Raw genomic sequence first — 20,075 nt, forward strand, 5'->3', positions numbered from 1 at the left:
TTTCTCATTCTGTAGCCTGTTGCTTTGTCCAAATTATGCTGCCCTTTCTAGTTTCATGAGGTCCCTCTTGTGAAGTGTTGGTATTTTCACATAGCATTTATTTATTACTTTTGCTTTGTTCAACTTATGTTTTTGTTCATAATTTAAATAAAATCTGTCAACATATCCAATTTATTCATTCAGAAAAATCTAGTATTTAAATAAAGTTACCAGAAAACCTATGCTAGTCAAAGGAAAATTAAGATATGATATTTTACTAAAACAGTTTTAGAACAAAATTTGATAATGTATCATATTATCTTATATCCTTTATTTACATAATATACATTACACATATTATATGTATACATTTTGAGCTCTACTATATATGCTATAATCAGACCATATTTAAAACATTAGGTTTTAAGATAACTAAAGTTAACCTTTTTTGTACAAACAATATGCCTATATTATGCTTATCCATGGATTGAATAGGTTATCCATGAGGCCTAGAAAATGTTTCCAAAGTTTATCTTATAATGTGATGCAAGTACATCATTAGAGAATGCAACAAGAGATACCTTTTAAGAGAAAATTTGAGCTAACAGATAGCTATGGTTTATTATATCATACTGGACATAAAAGTAGGGACAGCATATGGTATGGTATAAAATAACTTACTTATATAGAATGAAATAATCACAGTGAAATAAGCATGCTTAACCATGCTTAACACACCAGTATTTCTAATAGCCATGATGTGGAACCTCCATACATTTCAGTCAATGATGAATGAATTTTCTAAGTTTATGATCTTTAAGTTAAATATTTTAAATAGTGTTTATTTGTATTATTTTTAAAGCTTATGGCAAGATATTTTATTTTGTAATTTTATTACATTGTTTTTATTCAAACTGTTTTTAAAATTAAATATATTTTGATCATTTTCCCTTTCCCAGGTCCTCCCAGATAGTTTCCTCCACCCCTCCCAACCCAACAAACTTTAAATTTTTTCTCAAAAACAAACATAACCTAATAAAGCAACAAAACTTACCAACTCAAAAAAAAATTAATTCACTACCCAGAAAAGAATAAAAAAGGAAGAGATTAAAGTTGTAACCAAATAAAAGCATACAAACAAAATTCATGTGCAATCTATAATATTTTGGACAATTACTCCTGATCATGATGCCTGTCGTAGGGTGGTTGATAGATCCAGTCTTACTCCATTGAAGGAAACTGATTTCCTAGTCTTCCCAGAAATATAAATGACAGTTCTATTGTTAACTGTAGTGGCTATGTTTCCCTTCCTTCCTTCTTATCTGCCTTCTTTTTTTTTTAAATATAACAAGATAAAATTGATAAGATAAAACAAAACTATCATATCAATGTTGGATAAGGCAAACCAAAATAATAAAAAGAGCACAAAAGGTGACACAGAATCCAAGAACCACTCATGCACTCTGACATCCATAAAAACACGAATCTGGAAGCCATGATATAGGTTCAGAACACCTGAATGCCCTGTGCATGCTGCTTCCATCTCTGTAAGCTTATAGGAGCCCGGTTCATGCTGATTTAGAGGCTCTCTCTTCCTTGATAGGGTCTATACCCACTGGATCTTACACTTTTTACACTGCCTCTTCAATGAGGGTTTCCAGAGTTCTTTCAAGGAAGGTATTTGATAGAGAAGATCCATTAATTAAGGGCTGAGCTAGCTCTCTTTCTCTCTCTCTCTCTCTCTCTCTCTCTCTCTCTCTCTCTCTCTCTCTCTCTCTCTCTCTCCTTCTCTCTCTCTCTCTTCATAATTATTAGCTGTTTCCCATGTTACCGTAAACTATAATCTGAGTATGCTTCTCTGATTAAAGCTGAACTAGGCACTTATCTATTAGTAGAGCAAAATATGAATAAAAGGAATTTTCTATCTACATATGTTTTTCTTTTTTTAGACCTGTAATATTTGGTTTTATTCTGTGTTCTTGGGTCTACCTAGTTCAGATATCTGACTTCCCAACCAGTGTCAAATATGAGCTCCATCTCATGGAGTGGGTCTTAAATCAAATTAGTTAATGATTGGTTTCTCTCACAAGCTTTGTTTCCTCATCGTCCTAGCATATATACAGGTAGTACACTATTGTAGAGAAAAGGTTTCTGTCTGGAGTCGTGTCTATGTTTCTCTTTTGATAGCATAAAGGGCAAATTTCCTTAAGAGATTTTTCTGTTCCCTCTAGATACTATTCTTTTTGGTTCTATAGATTGTAGAGCTTGGTTACCATTGACTTAACAGCAAATATCCACTTATAAGTATATACATACCTTATTAGTCTTTCAGGGTCTTGGTTATCTCACTCAGGATCTTTTTTCTAAATCTATACATTTTTCTGCACATTCATAGTATCATTTTTAGTGGCTGAGTTATTCCATTATGTAAATGTACCACATTTTCTTAATACATTTTTCTGTTGAGTGAAATTTAGGTGGCTTCAGGATTCTGAATATTATCAATAAAGCACCAATGATCATTTATGGGAAAATGTCTCTGTGGTAGGTGTTAGAGTGGTATTGCTGGGTCCTCAGGTACTACAATGTCCAATTATCTGAGCAACTGCCAAACTGATTTCCATAGTGCTTGTACTAGCTTGCAATCGCACCAACAATGGAGTAGTGTTCCTATTTCTCTACATCCTTACCAGCATCTTCTGTCACCTGAGTTTTTGATATTGCCATTCAGACTGGTATGAGGTGGAATCTCAGAGTTGTTGCAATTTATACTTCCCTAATGACTAAGGATATTGAATATTTGTTTGGTGAGTCTGGGCCATTCAATATTCCTCAGTTGAAAATTATTTGTTCAGCACTGTAGCCCATTTTTTAAAAAAGGTTATTTGATTCTCTGGAGTTTAACTTCTTGAGTTCTTTGTATATATTGGATATTAGCCCTCTATCACTGTAGGATTAGTAAAGATCTTTTCACAATCTGTTGGTTGTCATTTTGTTATATTAACAGCATGCTTTGCCTATAAAAGTTTTGCAGTGTAATGATGTCCCATTTTTATATTGTTGATCAAAGAGCATAAGCCATTGGTATTCTCTTCATAATATCCCCCCCTGCTTTTGTGTTTGAGGCTCCATCAACTTAAGTCACTATATAAACAACACAAAGGAAAAAAATCATCTCATTAGATGCTGAGAAAACATTTGACAAAATTCAATACCACTTTATGTTAAATGGAAGGATCAGGAAGTCAAGACCCATACTAAAAATAGTAAAAGCAATATATAGCAAACCAGTAGCCAACATCAAACTAAATGGAGAGAAACTTGATGCAATCCCACTAAGATCAGGGAATAGACAAGGCTGCCTACTCTCTCCCTAATTATTCAATACAGTACTCAAAGTCCTAGCAGAGTAATCAGACAGCAAGGGGATAATAATTTTAAAGGAAAAAATCAAAATATTGGCACTTGCAGATGATATGCTAGTATACTAAAGTGACACCAAAATTCCACCAGAAAACTACTAATACTGATAAACAACTTCAGCAAGAAGGCTGGATATAAAATTTACTCAAATGAATCAGTAGCCTTCCTCTACTCAAAGGATAAACATACTAAGATAGAAATTAGGGAAACAACACCCTTCATAAAAGTTGCAAATGATATAAAATACTCTAACCTAGTGAGAGATCAATATGACAATAACTTCAAGTCTCTGAAGAATGAAATTGAAGAAGTTCTCAGAAAATGGAAAGATCTTGCAAGCACATGGATTGACAGGATTAATATTATAAAAATAGCCAACTTGCCCAAAGCAATCTACAGATTCAATGCAATTCCTATCAAAATTCGAACTCAATTCTTCAAAGAATTAGAAACAGCAATCTGCGAATTCATTTAGAATAAATGCATAGTGAAAACTGTTCTCAACAATAAAGGAACTTCTAAGAGATTCACCATCCCTATCCTCCAGCCGTATTACAGAGCAATAGTGATAAATGTTTATGGTATTGGTAGAGAGACAAGCAGGTAGATCAATGGAATAAAATTGTAGACTCAGAAATGAAAACAAACACCTATGATCACTTGATATTTGACAAAGGAGCTAAAACCATCCAGTGGAATAAAAATAGCATTTTCGATGAAGAGTACTAATTCAAGGAGTCATCGGCATGTAGAATAATGCAAATGGATTCATTCTTTTCACATTGTAAAGAGCCCAAGTCCTAGTGGATCAAGGACCTCCATGTAAAGTGAAATAAACTGAAACTTATAGAACAAAACCTGGGGAAAAGCCTTGAACATATGGGCACTAGGGAAATTTCCTGAGGAGAACACCAATGGTGTATACTGTAAGAAGAAGAATCGATAAATGAGACTTCATAAAATTTCAAAGCCTCTGTCATTAGGATAACACAGCAATGAACAGATTTGGAGAAGAGCCCTACTAATCATACATCTGACAGAGGGCTAATATCCAATATATACAAATAACTAAAGAAATAAACTCCAGATAGCCAAATAACCCCATTTAAAAATGGGGTACGGGGATAAGCAAAGAATTCTCAGATGAGGAATATTTAATGGCTGAGACGTACCTAAAGAAATGTCCAACATCCTTAGTCATCAGGGAAATGCAAATCAAAACAACCCAGAGATTCCACCTCACACCCGTCAGAATAGCTAAGATCAAAAACTCAGGTGACAACAGATGCTGGCAAGGATGTGGAGAAGAGAAACCTTAATTGTTGGTGAGATTGCAAACTGGTACTCTGGTCCTTACTACCTAAGGATCCAGCGATACTACTCCTGGTAATATACCCAAAAGGTGTTCCAACATATAACAAGGACACATGCTCTAATATGTGCACAGCAGCTTTATTTATAACAGCCAGAAGCTTGAAGAACCCAGATGTCCTTCAGCGGAGTAATGAATACAGAAAACATTTTGTTTACAAAATAGAATACTTCTTAGCTATTAAAACACTATGACTTCATGAAATCCATAGGCAAATGGATGGAACTAGAAAATATCATCCTGAGTGAAGTAGCCCAAACACAATTTACACACATGGTATGCATTTAATGATAATTGGATATTAGCTAAAACGCTCAGATTACCCAAAATACAATCCACAGACCACATGAAGCTCAAGAAGAAAGATGACTAAAGTGCAAATGCTCAGTCCTTCTTAAAGGGGGGAACAAAAATATTCACAAGATGAAATAGAGAACTATGGGGCAGAGACTGGAGGAAAGCACATCCAGAGACTGTCCCACCTGGGGAATCAGCCCATAAACAGCCACCAAACCCATACAATATTGCTGATGCCAAGAAGTGCAAGCTGATAGGATTTTAATATAGCTGTCTCCTAAGAGGATCTGCTAGAGCATGACAATTACAGAGGCAGAACTTGAAGCCAACTGTTGAACTGAGAATGGGGTCTCCAAAGGAGGAATTACAGAAATATAAATAAAAAAATTATCCAATTAAAAATGTCTTTAATTTCTTTCTTTGACCAAGTTTTTATTGAGTAGAGCATTGTTCAGCTTCCATGTGTATGTATGTGGTCTTTCAGTACTTTTGTTATTGAAGACCAGTCTTAGTCGCTTGTGATCTGATAGGATGCATGGGATTATGTCAATCTTCTTGTGTCTGCTGAGGCCTGTTTTGTCACCAGTTATATAGCTAATTTTGGAGATAGTACAGTGAGGTCCTGAGAAGAAGGTATATTCCTTTGTTTTAGGATGAAATGTTCTACAAATATCTGTTAAATCCATTTGGTCCATAACTTCTGTCTGTTTAACTCTGTCTCTGTTTAGTTTTTGTTTCCGTGATCTGTCCATTGATGTGAGTGGAGTGTTGAAGTTTCCCACTATTATTGTGTGAGGTGCAATGTGTGCTTTGAGCTTTAGTAAGTTTTCTTTTATGAATGTAGATGCCCTTGAATTTGGAGCATAGATATTCAGAATTGAGAGTTAATCTTGGTGGATTTTTCCCTTGACAAGAAGGAGGTGTCTGGCCTTATCTTTTTTGATAACTTTTGTTTGAAATTCAATTTTACTTGATAATATGACTACTCCAGCTTGTTTCTTGGGACCATTTGTTTGAAAAATTGCTTTTTTTTCAGCAACTTTACTCTGAGGTAGTGTCTGTCTTTGTCACTGAGGTGTGTTTTCTGTATGCAGCCAAATACTGGGTCCTATTTGTGTATCCAGTCCATTAGTCTATGTTTTTATATTGGGTCATCGAGTGCATTGATTTTGAAAGATATTAGGGCCCAATGATTGTTGTTTCTTATTATTTTTGTTTTTATAGATGGGATTATGTTTGTGTGGCTATCTTTTTTGGGGGGTTAGTTGAAAGGAGACTGCTTTTTTTGCTTTTTCTTGGGTGTAGTGTCCCTCCTTGTGTTGGAGTTTTCCACCTATTATCCTTTTTAGGTGGATTTTTAGAAAGATATTGTGTAAATTTGGTTTTGTTATGGAATATTTTGGTTTCTCCATCTATGTTAATTGAGAGTTTTGCTGGATATAATTGCCTGGGTAGGCATCTGTGTTCTCTTGGTGTATGACATCTGCCCAGGGTCTTCTTGCTTTCACAGTCTCTGTAGAGAAGTCTGAGGTAATTCTAATAGGTCTACCTTTATATGTTATTTGACCTTTTTCCCTTACTGCTTTTAATATTCTTTCTTTGCTTAGTATATTTATTGTTTTGACTATTATGTGACAGGAAGAATTCTCTTCTGATCCAGTCTATTTGAAGTTTTGTGTTCATGTATATCTCTTTCTTTAGGCAATGGAAGTTTCCTTCTATAATTTTGTTGAGTGTATTTACTGGCCTATTAAGTTGGGAATCTTCACATTTTTTTATACCTATTATCCTTAAGTTTGGTCTTCTCATTATGTCCTGGATTTACTGTATTTTTTGGGCCAGGATATTTTTTGAATTTTGTATTTTCTTTGACTGTTATATCAATGTGTTTTATGTTGTCATCGGCTTTTGTAGTAGGATCTGATGATTTTTTTTTTAATTTCCTCTGAATTTGTGGTTATGTCTCCCTTTCCACTTCTGATTTTGTTAATTTGGACACATTCTCTGTGCTCTCTTGTTAGTCTGGCTAAGAGTTTATCTATCTTGTTGATTTTCTCAAAGAACCAGCTTTTGGTTCTGTTGATTCTTTGTATAGTCCTTTTTGTTTCTACTTGGTTGATTTCAGCCAAGTTTGATTATTTCCTGTCTTCTACTCCTCTTGGGTATATTTGCTTTTTTTTGTTTTAAAGGGTTTAGGTGTGCTGTCAAGCTGCTGATATATGCTCACTCCTGTTTCTTTCTTTAAACACTCAGTGCCATGCGTTTTCCTCTTAGCACAGCTTTTATTGTGTCCCATAAGTTTGGGTATGTTGAACCTTTATTTACATTAAATTCTAAGAAGTCTTTAATTTCTTTCTTTATTTATTTCTTGATCAAATTATCGTTGAGTAGAGTATTGTTCAACTTCCATTTATATGTGGGCGTTCTTTCCTTATTGTTGTTATTGAAGACCAGCCTTAGTCTGTGGTGGTCTGATAGGATGCATGGTAATATTTCTATCTTTCTGTATCTGTTGAGGCCTGTTTTGTGACCAATTATATGATCAATTTTGGAGAAGCTGCCATGATGTGGTAAGAAGAAGGTATATCCTTTTGTTTTAGGATGGAATATTCTATAAATATCTGTTAAGTCCAACTCCTGTATTCCTTTAAGTGAGATATTTACGTCTTAAAGTCCTCTAACATCATCATGCTATGTGATTTTAAAAGAATATTGCATTTCTCATTTATCAGGGTATGGAGAACTTTCTGTTCTGGGAGAACTTCATTCTCAACATGCCAAATGACCTTGTTTTCTGATGCTTACGTTCCTGCACTTGCCTCTCACCTGTTTATCTCTGATAACTGGTCTTGCTCTTACAGTGTCTTAACCCTCTTGTAAGTCTGTGTCATCACTCCTCGGAGACCACCTCCCTCCCAGTTCTGATTTAGGTACAGAGAGCTGTGGCACAGGCTCAGCACCATGCAGTATATGTCTAGAGTCTTAAGTTCTATATATTATTTAAATATTAGTCCCTTATCAAATGTGGATTTAGAAAAATCATTTCACATTCTGAAGCTGCTTTTTTGTCCAAATGATATTGTCCTTACCTTACAGAAGTTTTTCATTTATTAAGATCCCATACATTAACAGGTGATTTTAATACCTGTACTGTGTTCTGTTCAGTGTGTCTTTTCTTATGCCAGTGATCTCATGGCAATTGATCATGTTCTCTTCTATCAGATTCAGTGTAATTATTATGTTGAGTTCCTTGATCCATTTGGAGCTAAGTTTTGTGCAGGTTGAAATGTATGGATCTATAAATATTCTTCTACATGAAGACATCCAATTTATCCAGCAACATTTGTTAACGATGTCATTTTCCCAGTGTGTATTTCTAGCCTTTTTTTCAAAAAACAGTTATCAATAGGTGGGTGGATTTATGTCTGGGTTTTCCACTCGATTTTATTGACACACTTGTCTGGTTTTGTTCCAATGTCATGTTGTTTTTACAGCTGTATGTTTGTAGTAAAACCTGAAATTAAGGATTGTGATAGCTCCAATTCTTTTATTACTCAGGATTGGTTTAAATATCTTGATGTGTGTGTGTGTGTGTGTGTGTGTGTGTGTGTGTACATATGAAACTGAGGATTGTCTTTCAAGACCTATGCATGAGAGTGAACGGCACATTTAAGCTATAGTAGTGATACATTTCCAAACCTGAGCAGCCTTGTGTTTTGTTACAGAATATTTCATCACATTGTGAACCCCAAGAACTTTTTTGTTTATTGTAAAAGTACTTGTAGTATGACTGAGGCTTATCACATACCTTTAAGCCAAGAACTAAATAAAACCAACCTTATGTCAAAGGCAGGCAAGTAACCAACTGACAGGGAGTGAACATGTGGGAAGAGAAAGGAGGGCCTTTGAATTTAAGAGTATTTAAGACAGCAGAGAAAACGCGATTTTTCCTTCTGAGACATGGGTAGAGGAAGATCAGCTGGGTGCTTTTGCTGCTTCTCTGAACTATTAGATTTTCATCCCAGCTTCTGACTCCTGAGTCTTCATCTAATAAATAAATAAAATCTAATGGCTGGGATTTTTTTTTAAATGCTGCTTGAGGCATAGATGCTAAGCATTGAAATGTCCTCTTAGTGAGTATATTTTTTTCCTTTCATGAATATGTTGTGGTTAAACTATGTATCATGGATCCTGCTTGCATATCCATTCTTTTATTTTGTCTCTTTTTATAGGGGGAATTGAGACTATTGAAGAAGAGAGATATCACTGATTTATGTTTGTTGATTCCTGTTATTTTTGTGTACGTGTGTGTGTGTGTGTGTGTGTGTGTGTGTGTGTGTGTGTGTGTGTGTGTGTGTTTCATTTCTTTTCATTTCAATGGTTATTTATTCTTTGTCTTTTCTTGGATGTAGTTCACCTGTTTAAATTGAAGTTTATCTTCTAACACATTCTGTGGGGCTGTGTTAGTATATATTACTTAAATTTGGTTTTATTCCTTTGGAATATCTTACTTTCTTTATCTATGGCAATTAAATATTTTACTGGTTAGTGTCATCTGGGCTTGCATTCCTTTTGTAATTTCTTAGAATTTATATACATGTCTCCTGGACATTCTAGCTTTTTAGAGCTTTTAATGGGAAATCAGTTCAAATAGGCCTTATTTTATATGTTACTTGCTTTCTTTCCTCAAAGATTTTAATATTCTTTCTTTTTTTACATTAATTCTTTTGATAATTATATGTCAAGGGGACTTTTTTTCTGGTATGGTATTTGGTTCTCTGAATGCTGCTTGTGCTTTGATAGGCATCTACTTCTTCAAGTTGGGCAAAATTTTTTCTATGTTTTTGTTGACAATATTTTCTGTGCTTTTATCCTCTGTTTTTTTTTTATCCTCCCCTATTCATATAATTCCTTGACCTAGACTTTTCACATTGTAGAAGAGATTTTGAACTTTGGTCCCAAAGGTATTTAGGTTTAACATTTACTTTGATTCATGTATCCACTTCTTCTGTTGTGTCTTCAGTGCCTGAGATTTCTTGCTTTCTGTGGGATTCTCTGTAACTCCTGTCTGAGTTTCTATTTTTTCCTTCCAGATTTCCTTCAGTTTGGCTACCTGTATTGACTATATTTTGTCTTTCAAGTTCTAAACTGTTTTATTCATTTCCTTCTACTGTTTCTGTTTTATTGAATTTATTTAACTAATTTCTTTATTAAGGACTTCTGCTACATTTGGAAATTCTGTTTAAAATCCTTTACTTGTATACCATCCATGTTGAAATATTCATAGCCTCCTGTGGTGGATTGCTAGCCCCTTTTGACATGTTGTCCTGAGTGGCATTGATTTTCTTTATGCTATCTTCAAACCATCTAGGATTGGAAAAGCTATAATTCTATCTGCTAATATCTGGTCTTGTCTTTGTTGGGTATGTGTTTCATTCCCTGGCTTGTTTCCCCTGTGGGTCTTAGAAGAATGTGGTTGTTTCATGTTGCCTATAGGAAAATCTTCCTGTGTCCTGATAGTTTTGGGTATTGGGCATTCCATGTAAAATGTATTTCTGAGTATTGACACAAGATACAGAAAGAGGGATGGGTTGGTGGTAGTAAACAGTTTTCAATAGAGGGAAGAAAGCAGGGTAGAAGGATCTGCTTAGATATTCCTCTGGGAATTAGGGTAAAGTGTTAGGGTAAGGTTTGTTAAAGAGCTGAAGATGAGACTAGGGGATGGGGCTTGAAGGATCGGGGAAGGGGTAAATCTCTTCAGTTGGCCTTCTTGTTTCTCTTCTGTGTGTGGCCTGTGGGTCCTCAAGGAGTGCCTGCTAGAAAGGGCACTGGCCCTGTTGCAAAATTTAGAATCCGGGGGGTGGGGGGCAGTGAGTGGATAAGGGAGGTGGAAGATTCTTCTTGCTTTTTTTTTGGATATTTTCTAATTTACATTTCAAATGTTATCTCCTTTCCCAGTTTCCCTTGCCATTTTTCACATATTGAACCATCCCTGCATCCCTGGGATGCAGCCCCATATGTAACAGAGGATGTCTTTGTTGGGCATCAATGGGAATAGAGGCTTTGGTCCTGTTAAGTCTCAATGCCCCAGTGTAAGGGGGTGCCAGGACAGGGAGGAGGAAAGGAGGAAGAGTGGGTCGAGGAGTCCCATTATAGAAGCTAAAAGGGAGGGAGCAGGGGAAGGGATTTGCTTGAGGGGGAAACCTGAAAATGTGATAACATTTGAAACAAATAAAGAAAATATCCAATAAAAGAAAAAATAAAGTTGAGGATTTGCAGTTAGCCTGTTTCCCTGGACCCATGGTCTTCTCAGGAAGTGCCTGATGGACATGTGGTATGGGTTAAAGCAATGAGTGGTGTGAGGGAGTTTAAGAGGTAGGATCTGTGTGCTCCACTAGAGATGGGGATGGTAGTAGAGGGAAGGTCTCAGCGGGTAGTCTAGGTATAATACTGACTAACTGAATTCAGAAGAGTTGAGGGAGAGAGAGGTGAAGATCTGGTGTTAAACTAGCTGTTTCCCCAGACGGAGTAGCCTGTGAGTTCCCAGGGTAGACCTGAGTTTATTTGAGACTGGGGCAAAGCAGAAAGTAGAGGAAGAGATATTGGGAGAGGAAGATTGTTTGAGTATCTGAGATCTACAAGAGATATTGTATGAGTGAACGCTGTGTCAGATGTTCTGCTATAGGGGTGCATATGAGACTGGAGAATGAAAGTTTGAAGAACAGAAGCAAAGGTGAAGATGTACAGTTAGCCTATTGGTGTCAATGCCTGGACTGGCCTATATGTTCCCAAAAAAAGGTCTCCTGAATTTGGGGGCTGGGACAAAACCATGACTGTGGGGAGGGACATTAGGTAGTGATCTGTGTGAAGATCCGATTCCATAACAAGAGTGGCTTGTGAGTTCCTGTGGAGTTTCTCCTGGCTTTCTGGTATTTCACTACACATAATACTTTTATTTAGTTCTATCTCTTGAGCACATATAATGCACATAATGTTATCATGAATTAATCAGCTCCATTAGTAGTTATTGAGCTTAGAAAAATATGAAGTAGCAGGGTACATAATACTCAACCTAGGAGTAGAAAATTATTTTAGCAATGATAATATTGCATGAAACAGAAAGTGGACTACATTTCTTTTGTTTATGATTCCTGGCTCTCAAATTGCCTTTTTAATGATTTTTGAACCTTTAGTGCATGGCTAGATCACCCAGAGGCTTGTTAAAACACAGATTGCTAGGCTCCAAGTTTTTTCTGATTCTACAAGTCTGAGATAAAGAGAAAAACTGACTTTCTAACAAGTTCCCAGGGGACATTGATGTTGCTGGTACAGATGCCACAGTGTAAATACTTCTGCCCTAAGTTATATATAGTACACACATTCTTTGTGAATTCTCTGCAATTGGTCCCAGGATGTTCTCTAAGATCTAAGTTGCTCTATCTGCCTCACTCACTGCTACCATCTTGTACTCATCAGAGTTCCCCATGACACCTATGGAACCAGAAATGTCTCTATGATACTCTGCCTATAGCTACTATCATATGCTTCCATTAATCTCACTTCCAAGAGTCTCTTGTCTTCTGTGATAATTCATTAGATTTTGAAGTTGTGAGTGGAGCATTGCCTCTAGAGAGTCACAATTTTCACTGTAGTTGCTAAATCATAGTCAGCTTACAGGAATGGATTTCTTCACAACATGATGAACAAGCAGTTTTCCTTGTACATTATGACACTGACATTGAAAAGATCTACAGTGTTTCTTAATTGTCAGCCCTAAATGGTTTCTTCCTTATAAATACTCAGCTTAAAGTTTAGGAGAGATTCACAGACTTCATAATCCCTACAAAGATGAAGAACATAAATGTGTGAGCTAGGTCTCAACTGAGGCTATATCTTATGTTTTCTGGACTCTCGGCATTCACTCATTTTAGACCATATGCTATAAATAAAAAACAATAAACATAGATCAAAAGGTTCAGTTACTCAGCCAAACAGACTGAGACATACAAGAGTTTATGGTTGGGTTTTTAGGGTAATTTGTCACATTTGAATAAGGATTTTTATCCAACTTTAGGAATAGTGCTAAATGGGGAGTTTTTTTTTTGAAGTAGCAAACTATGCAGAGGTAAAAGAAACATAATTTTATTTCTCCTCAGTTAACTAAATACATCTCCTAATAAAAGAGGGAACAGGAATTGTGTGTGTGTGTGTGTGTGTGTGTGTGTGTTCCTTGTACTTTAATATTTCTTCTTATTAAGCATTAATAGTCAGGTATATCAGCAGGAAATGTAATAGCTGACAAATAAAACAGCTAACATTTTTCCCCATTATCTTTTATGGACACCCCCTTCATTTACCCTTCTTCATAATCAGTTACTCAGTGAGCAATAAAAATTATTGTATTGTCAGATCATACTTGAGAACCTTTTTTATACTCTTTCTTAAATTAAGGAGAATATATTCAGCTAATACATTTCACTATGACCAATGTTTTTTCCTGCTCGTGTTTCAATATGATATGTCCCAGATAAGCTCAAGTTTCCAGGGTTTAATTGGCTCTGATTGGCTTTTAAAAAGAGACTGTTTCTTGGTTATTGCACCATGACTAATGGCTTCATCACAGCCTGGTATTATTGGGTGGTGGTAGAGATTAAAAAGTGAGGTCTAGTTGAAAAAAGCATTTAACTAAAAGAATATTCTGGGTTTCTATCTTGCCCTGGCTTCTTTCTTTCTCTTTTTCTCTCCGCGCCCCCCACTGCCACCGGTTCTTCCTGTGCTAAGGCAAACTGACTCTTTGTTTCCCCTTGAAACCATGATAGTAATGGTTTTGATCCTCCATGCTCCCCTAACTAAGATAGACTGAATCAAATGCTTTGGCATCATGAGCAAATAAACAAACAAACAAACTCTTCCCTCCTATCAGCTGTCTCTGTCAGATATTTGAAGCTAAAATATATGTGAATGGATAGACGATGGACTGTTAAGACTTTGACTGAATCACTTATATTCGCAATCTCTTGTCATGAGAAGTTTGGAAATTGGAATGAACAGCATATAATTATGCTAAGTTAGTTTTCCAGAAGAATATTTATTGCATAATTTTTCTTGTTGTTGGTGATGTTGGTGAGGGTAGTGGTGTTTTTTGTTTTTTGTTTTCCTCCTAAGAACTCTTGTCATTATATTTGGTAGCAGAATTTTTTTTAAAAAAGTATCACGATTCATCAAAAATTAAGATTCGTGTCTTTCTTGTCTAGCTTATAATTTCAGAGTTCAGTCTTCCAACCTTGAACCTGATAACTTAAACTCCTTGGCTCTACTTTGTGATAATGATCAATAGCTTCCGTGCTCATTAGTTTTTGCTCATTCAAAATAAAGTTAAAGTCACCTGATCTTTCTGTCCCTTTAAAACAGGTTCTGCTCAATCAGTAATATACAGAAGTATATTTGTTGATTCGAGAAAATTTTGCAAAAATACAAGTATGTTTTGGTGACTGCTGAAGAGATGGCCAAAATCTCTGCGCTTGACATTTGTAGGCTCACAGTTACTATCTGAGAAGAATTTCGGTCAGGCCATGCACTTATCTTCTACTTCTGTGTATTTTTTGGTCCATTTCTATTCCAAATTCTCTATTGGAAACAGCAGGCATTTATGATAGTAGTAATATGTTGAATACCAAGCATAGTCCACATTCTTAATTTCCATTTAATTTTAAAAGAAAAATTCAAATGTAGCTTTGTTTCTTTGATTCATGTTGTTTTCTAAGAGTTTTCTTTAAAGTGTGAAATACTTAATTGTAATTATCTGTAATCGTCAATTAAAATCTCAACTTGATATTTTTCTCTACTACACAAAATAAGATGGGTGGCAGATGAGCCTTTATCTATAAATAATTGAGTTGTATATGGTCCTAGGTTTTGTTCATATTATCAATCACAATGGGTCCACTACTATTGTCAAATGAACTCACAGTACAAATGGTTCTGTGCTGAGGTTTATGGTAGTAAAATGTTTGTTTGCCTCATGAGAAGACTATGCAGAAGAGTTCTGAAGGTGCTAATTACTCATTAGTTAGGACCATCTACATCTTAAGTCATTTTTCATATGGCCACTGAGTCATTAACACAAAACAGGATACTTTCACCCAACAAAAATGGAGAAGAAGCAAGATTTATTTATCAAAGCATAATATATTTAGATGACCTATAACCTAAGCTTGTTTATTTCTTGTTTATTGATTTCCTCTTTTGTTTGTTTTTTTTTAAAATTTTGAATAGTAGCTCATCTTAAAGATTACATATTGAGTTCACTCCAAATCTACAAACCCAATAAATCTTAATATATAGAAGTGAAAGTATAGTCTTAAAAATAATAAATTAGGAAACATATTCAAACTCTCAAAAGTGGTTAGCCATTCTAGAAATCCTTTTTTCCTGACTCTGTAGTCTTTGTGTAACTGTATACATGTCATGGCATGCACATGAAGTTCATTGGTCACTAAAAGTTAATTATCTAAAACTTTGCAGATAGACCTAGGAGATTGGCTTCAGATCAACAGAACCAAGCTTGATGGCAAATGTTCTTATCTGCTGAGATATCTCATTGGCCCTGAATAACATTTTTAAAGATAAACCTATTTATCTATTTCTAGGAATATATGATATAGATTTACAAAACTTACCTATAACTATTATGAATTTTATGGGTTTGAATATATAAAACATTTTCCAGGAATAGTACAAAAACAACAAACAAAAATTTTTGCCATTATTTACTGGTTCTTTGGAAAGGTGCGAATTACATTGTGTCATATCTGCTGTTAGTTAGCAAAGAGATTCGATGAGCCATGATAAAGACAGATCTAGTTCAATTATTTTTAAAGGTAGCATTTGCAAGCCTAGGGTGACATGCTAGTTTTGTATTCCAGTTCATTCTGTTTTATCTTCTTTATGTTATTTAGTACTATGTGACTTTACTGTAATGTGTAGCATATTAACTGGTTGCTGAGCTGTATTCTTGCACATGAGATCCACAAGGAAAGAGGAAGTCCCAATGTTCCCACTAGAAGCCCACCTGAGAAGAACAATAGAGACCCTACAGATACTCTATAAAACACTGAGAAATAAAGAAATGAATAAGTGAATTTCATTAAAAAAAACTTTAAAAACTCTAAAATCTATAGACGTGAAGGAGAGCAACATTTCGGCCTATTAGCTTTTCTTTCACATTTGAATGATAAGCATTACACATGGAAGTTAGTGAATGCTATATACAAGGAACAAAAACAAAGGTATAATCTATTATAAGGGATGAAGAAACATTCTGAGATATCTTTGAAAAAATGATACTGGATAAAAAGAAACTGAACAAAGTACAAAGATTTTCCAAGTTAAACATCTCCCTACTCATGGATTTCCAACTAATAATATTCTATATATCATGAAAAGATATTTACCAGAAGCAAATCATATTTTTGAAATAATATTTCATAAAGATAAATTATTATGAGGAAATCATTACTTATAGAAAATAATGAGTTTGAATAAAAAGAGATGTTAAATTTGAAGTTTTCTCTTCAAGGGTTAAATGTGTCATTGTTATGACACTGGGGGGACAGTGAGCTTCCATTCTCAAAAGGGTAACTAGGATATGACAGAGATTCCACTTAAGGTGGGAAATGAAACACTTATTAACTTTTTTTCCCAGCCCAGGTGGTGCTTTCTGGCCATAACTTTGAAAGAGAAAGAGGGTGTGAAAATAGAACAGCTGGTTGGTTGCTTCAAGGACACAAAAGAATAAGACTTGTATCTTTTGTGCCATTATTCTAACAAAATTACAAAGGCCTCCAGAGACAATGTATCTTATAGGTTCAAAGATATTGTATAATTTAGGTTTTCAATGGTAAAATCAAAAATATTCTTATGCATACAAAGATGAATATAATGAACAAAGGACATAAAAAATAAGGTGTGTATCAGCTAAACATACAAAAGGAGTCTCCTATTCTATCTGAGGCCACACCCAGAATCCCAGGCGAGCCCCCCCCTCCCCAGATTGCCAACACTACCTCCGACCCAACAACTCTGGTGGATGCCACCCCCTGCCCTAGTAGAGACCACTCCAGCCACCAGGATTCCAGGTGGGCTCTTTGCAGGCAGACAATTCCCACTTTCTCAGTGCTTTCCTAGTCCACCTCCAAGATATTTTGGTCCCCAACTCCAGAAGAAGCATCATGTTGTATGAGAGGACACTGACACAATGACTACCAGTATGGGAGGTAGCCCAACTTCCATAACACTGTCCCCACTGAGCACCCACCCAGCCTGGCCCCAATCACTTCACACATCCCTATTACTATATACCAGACCTAACACCCTTGGCGGAATCTTAGCTGGAATAGAGGACACTCCAGCTGCCTGAACTCTAGCACCCAAATTGGATAAGGTTCCCTACTTGTCCACAGGCCTCCCTGACAAGAACACCTGTGAGGAAACAGAATCCAATGGAAACAACACTCATCCAACAAAAAAAACTCAGAAATTTTTACCTAGATCTATATTTACCACCAACATAGGAGCCTAGATAGCAGCAGAAGAACACAATCTACCAGAGCCACAGCAGTATGGTACCACCAAAGCCCAGCTATCCTACTGTAGCAAGCCATGAAAAGCCCAACAAACCTGAAGCACAAGAAGAAGATTTTGAAAACAAGATGCTAAGGGTCCTTCAAGAGAAAATGATCAAACTCCTTTTAAAAATCAAAGAAAGATTGGGAAGAAATAAATAAATCTCTTAAAGCCAAGATAAAACAAATGAACAGTAACAGGAAATGACCTAAATTGTTCAGTACCTGAAAATAGAAGGAGAAGCAATAAAAAAATATCCAAACTAAATACAAATAAATTATTTAAAATGGAGACCACAGTGATGGCTTACAAGTGAAGAGCACTGCCTCTTTTTCCAGAGGACACAGGTTCAATTCCAAGCAACCATATGGCAGCTCACTGATGTATGTAACTTTAGTTCCAGGATAATCTGACAGTCATGGACAGACATATATATATATATATATATATATATATATATATATATGCAAAATACCAAAACACATAATTTTTAAAATAAATTTAAGATATCACAATCTGAGGGAATCTTAGAAATTGAAAGTTTAGGTATGTGAACAGTAACTATAAATGCAAGAATAACCAACACAATACAAGAGACAGAATAGAGAATCTCATGCATAGAAAAGAGAGAAGAAATAATTACTTTAGTCAAAGAAAATATTAAATCTAAAAAAATTTTCTGCCACAAAAATTATCTAAGAAACTGGGACTTTGTGAAAAGACCAAGCCTAAAACTAATAGGAATAGAAGAAGAAGAAGAATCCTTGCTCAAAGATCAAGAAAATATTTTCAACCAAGTCATAGAGAAGATTTTTTCCTAACTCAAAGAAGGTCATGCCCATAAAGTTACAAGAAACTTACAGAATATCTAATACATTGTACAAGAAAAAATTCCACATAATGTATAATAATCAGAGCACTAAACATACTGAACAAAAAAAGAATATTAAAGGCTGCATTGGAAAAAGAGCAAGTAATTTTAAAATGTAGGCTTATTAGAACTATGCATGACTTTTCAGCATAGACTCTAAAAGCCAGAAGGGTCTGACTAGATAGGGTGCAGACTCTAAGAGACCATACATGTCATCTCAGACTACTATACCCTGTAAAATGTTCAATCTTCACAGACAGAGTAAAAGATACAAGGGATGGAGAAAGAGAGTACTGGAAGAGACTACTGGAATTGGGGGTATTTGCAGGGTGAGGTAGAAACCTCATGCAGTAGTAACTACTTGGTCAACTATTTGAATGACTGTAGTGAAGTCTCCTAATAGGGTGTGGGTAATACAGATCCCAAACTGGTCATCTACAATGATACAAGGCTCCTAGCAGTAGTTCTAGGATATCACCCTAGCCACAAAACCTTCTAGCAGTAGTTCTAGGATATCACCCTAGCCACAAAACCTTCAACCAACAATCAGCCCTGCCTGCAAGATGTGCTGGGAAAGATGCTACAGGACTTATAAGAGTGGTCAATGAATGATTAGTTTAACTTGAGACCCATGCTATGAGAGGGAGACCATACTTGACACTGCCTGGGTGTGCAAGAACCAAAGGCATAACAGAACAGAGACCCTAGATGAAGCCAAACATGACTGGCAAAAACAAAAATACACAAATAAATGATTAAAATGATTCCTAATGTATACTCTGCTTTAATCAGAGATCAATTCCTAGCCCAATTTTAATCAAGGATGCATCATCTATCAATAGGTGAGAGCCTATACAGAGATACATGGTGAAATACTCTGCTGAGCCAGAGGAATCCAGATGAAGAGGGAGAGAAAGCATTACTGTAGGAGCTAGAGGGTTAGAGGACACCAGTAAAACACACCTCACAGAATCAAATTAAGCAGGACTCAAAGTGTCTCCCAGAGACAGGTGACAAACACAGATTCTATATGGGTCCTGTGCTAGTTAGGTGCTCTGGAACTTTAACTGAGGTATACAAGGGGATGGTAAGGTAGTGGAAGAGATATATAAAGAAATACATAACACCAAACATTGTGGTTCTGTAGCTTGATGTCCTTGTGTTACTCCCAACAGCAGGAGTAATGGGGGTTCTGTGACTATTTTGCTTTCATTTAAGACCCTTTGCCTCCTACTGGGCTTCCTCATTCAACCTTGAGGCAAGGGCTTATGCCTAGTTTTATTCTTACTTGTTATGCTCTGTTTAGTTATAATATGGCAGTGACTGTTTTCTTGTTTGTTTTTCCATTTATCATTTCTATTACTTGTGTAATAGAAAGTGGAAGAGGAGTCATTTGGGGGAGAGAGAGATAGAAGGAGGGACTGAAAGGAGTGAAGGGAGGGAAAGCTGTTGTCAGGATGTAATATATGAGACAAAGTTGTAGAAAGGAAAACCAGTACTGCTGGTACC

This window comes from Rattus rattus, chromosome 3 (assembly GCF_011064425.1).
Source record: "Rattus rattus isolate New Zealand chromosome 3, Rrattus_CSIRO_v1, whole genome shotgun sequence".
NCBI lineage: Eukaryota > Metazoa > Chordata > Mammalia > Rodentia > Muridae > Rattus > Rattus rattus.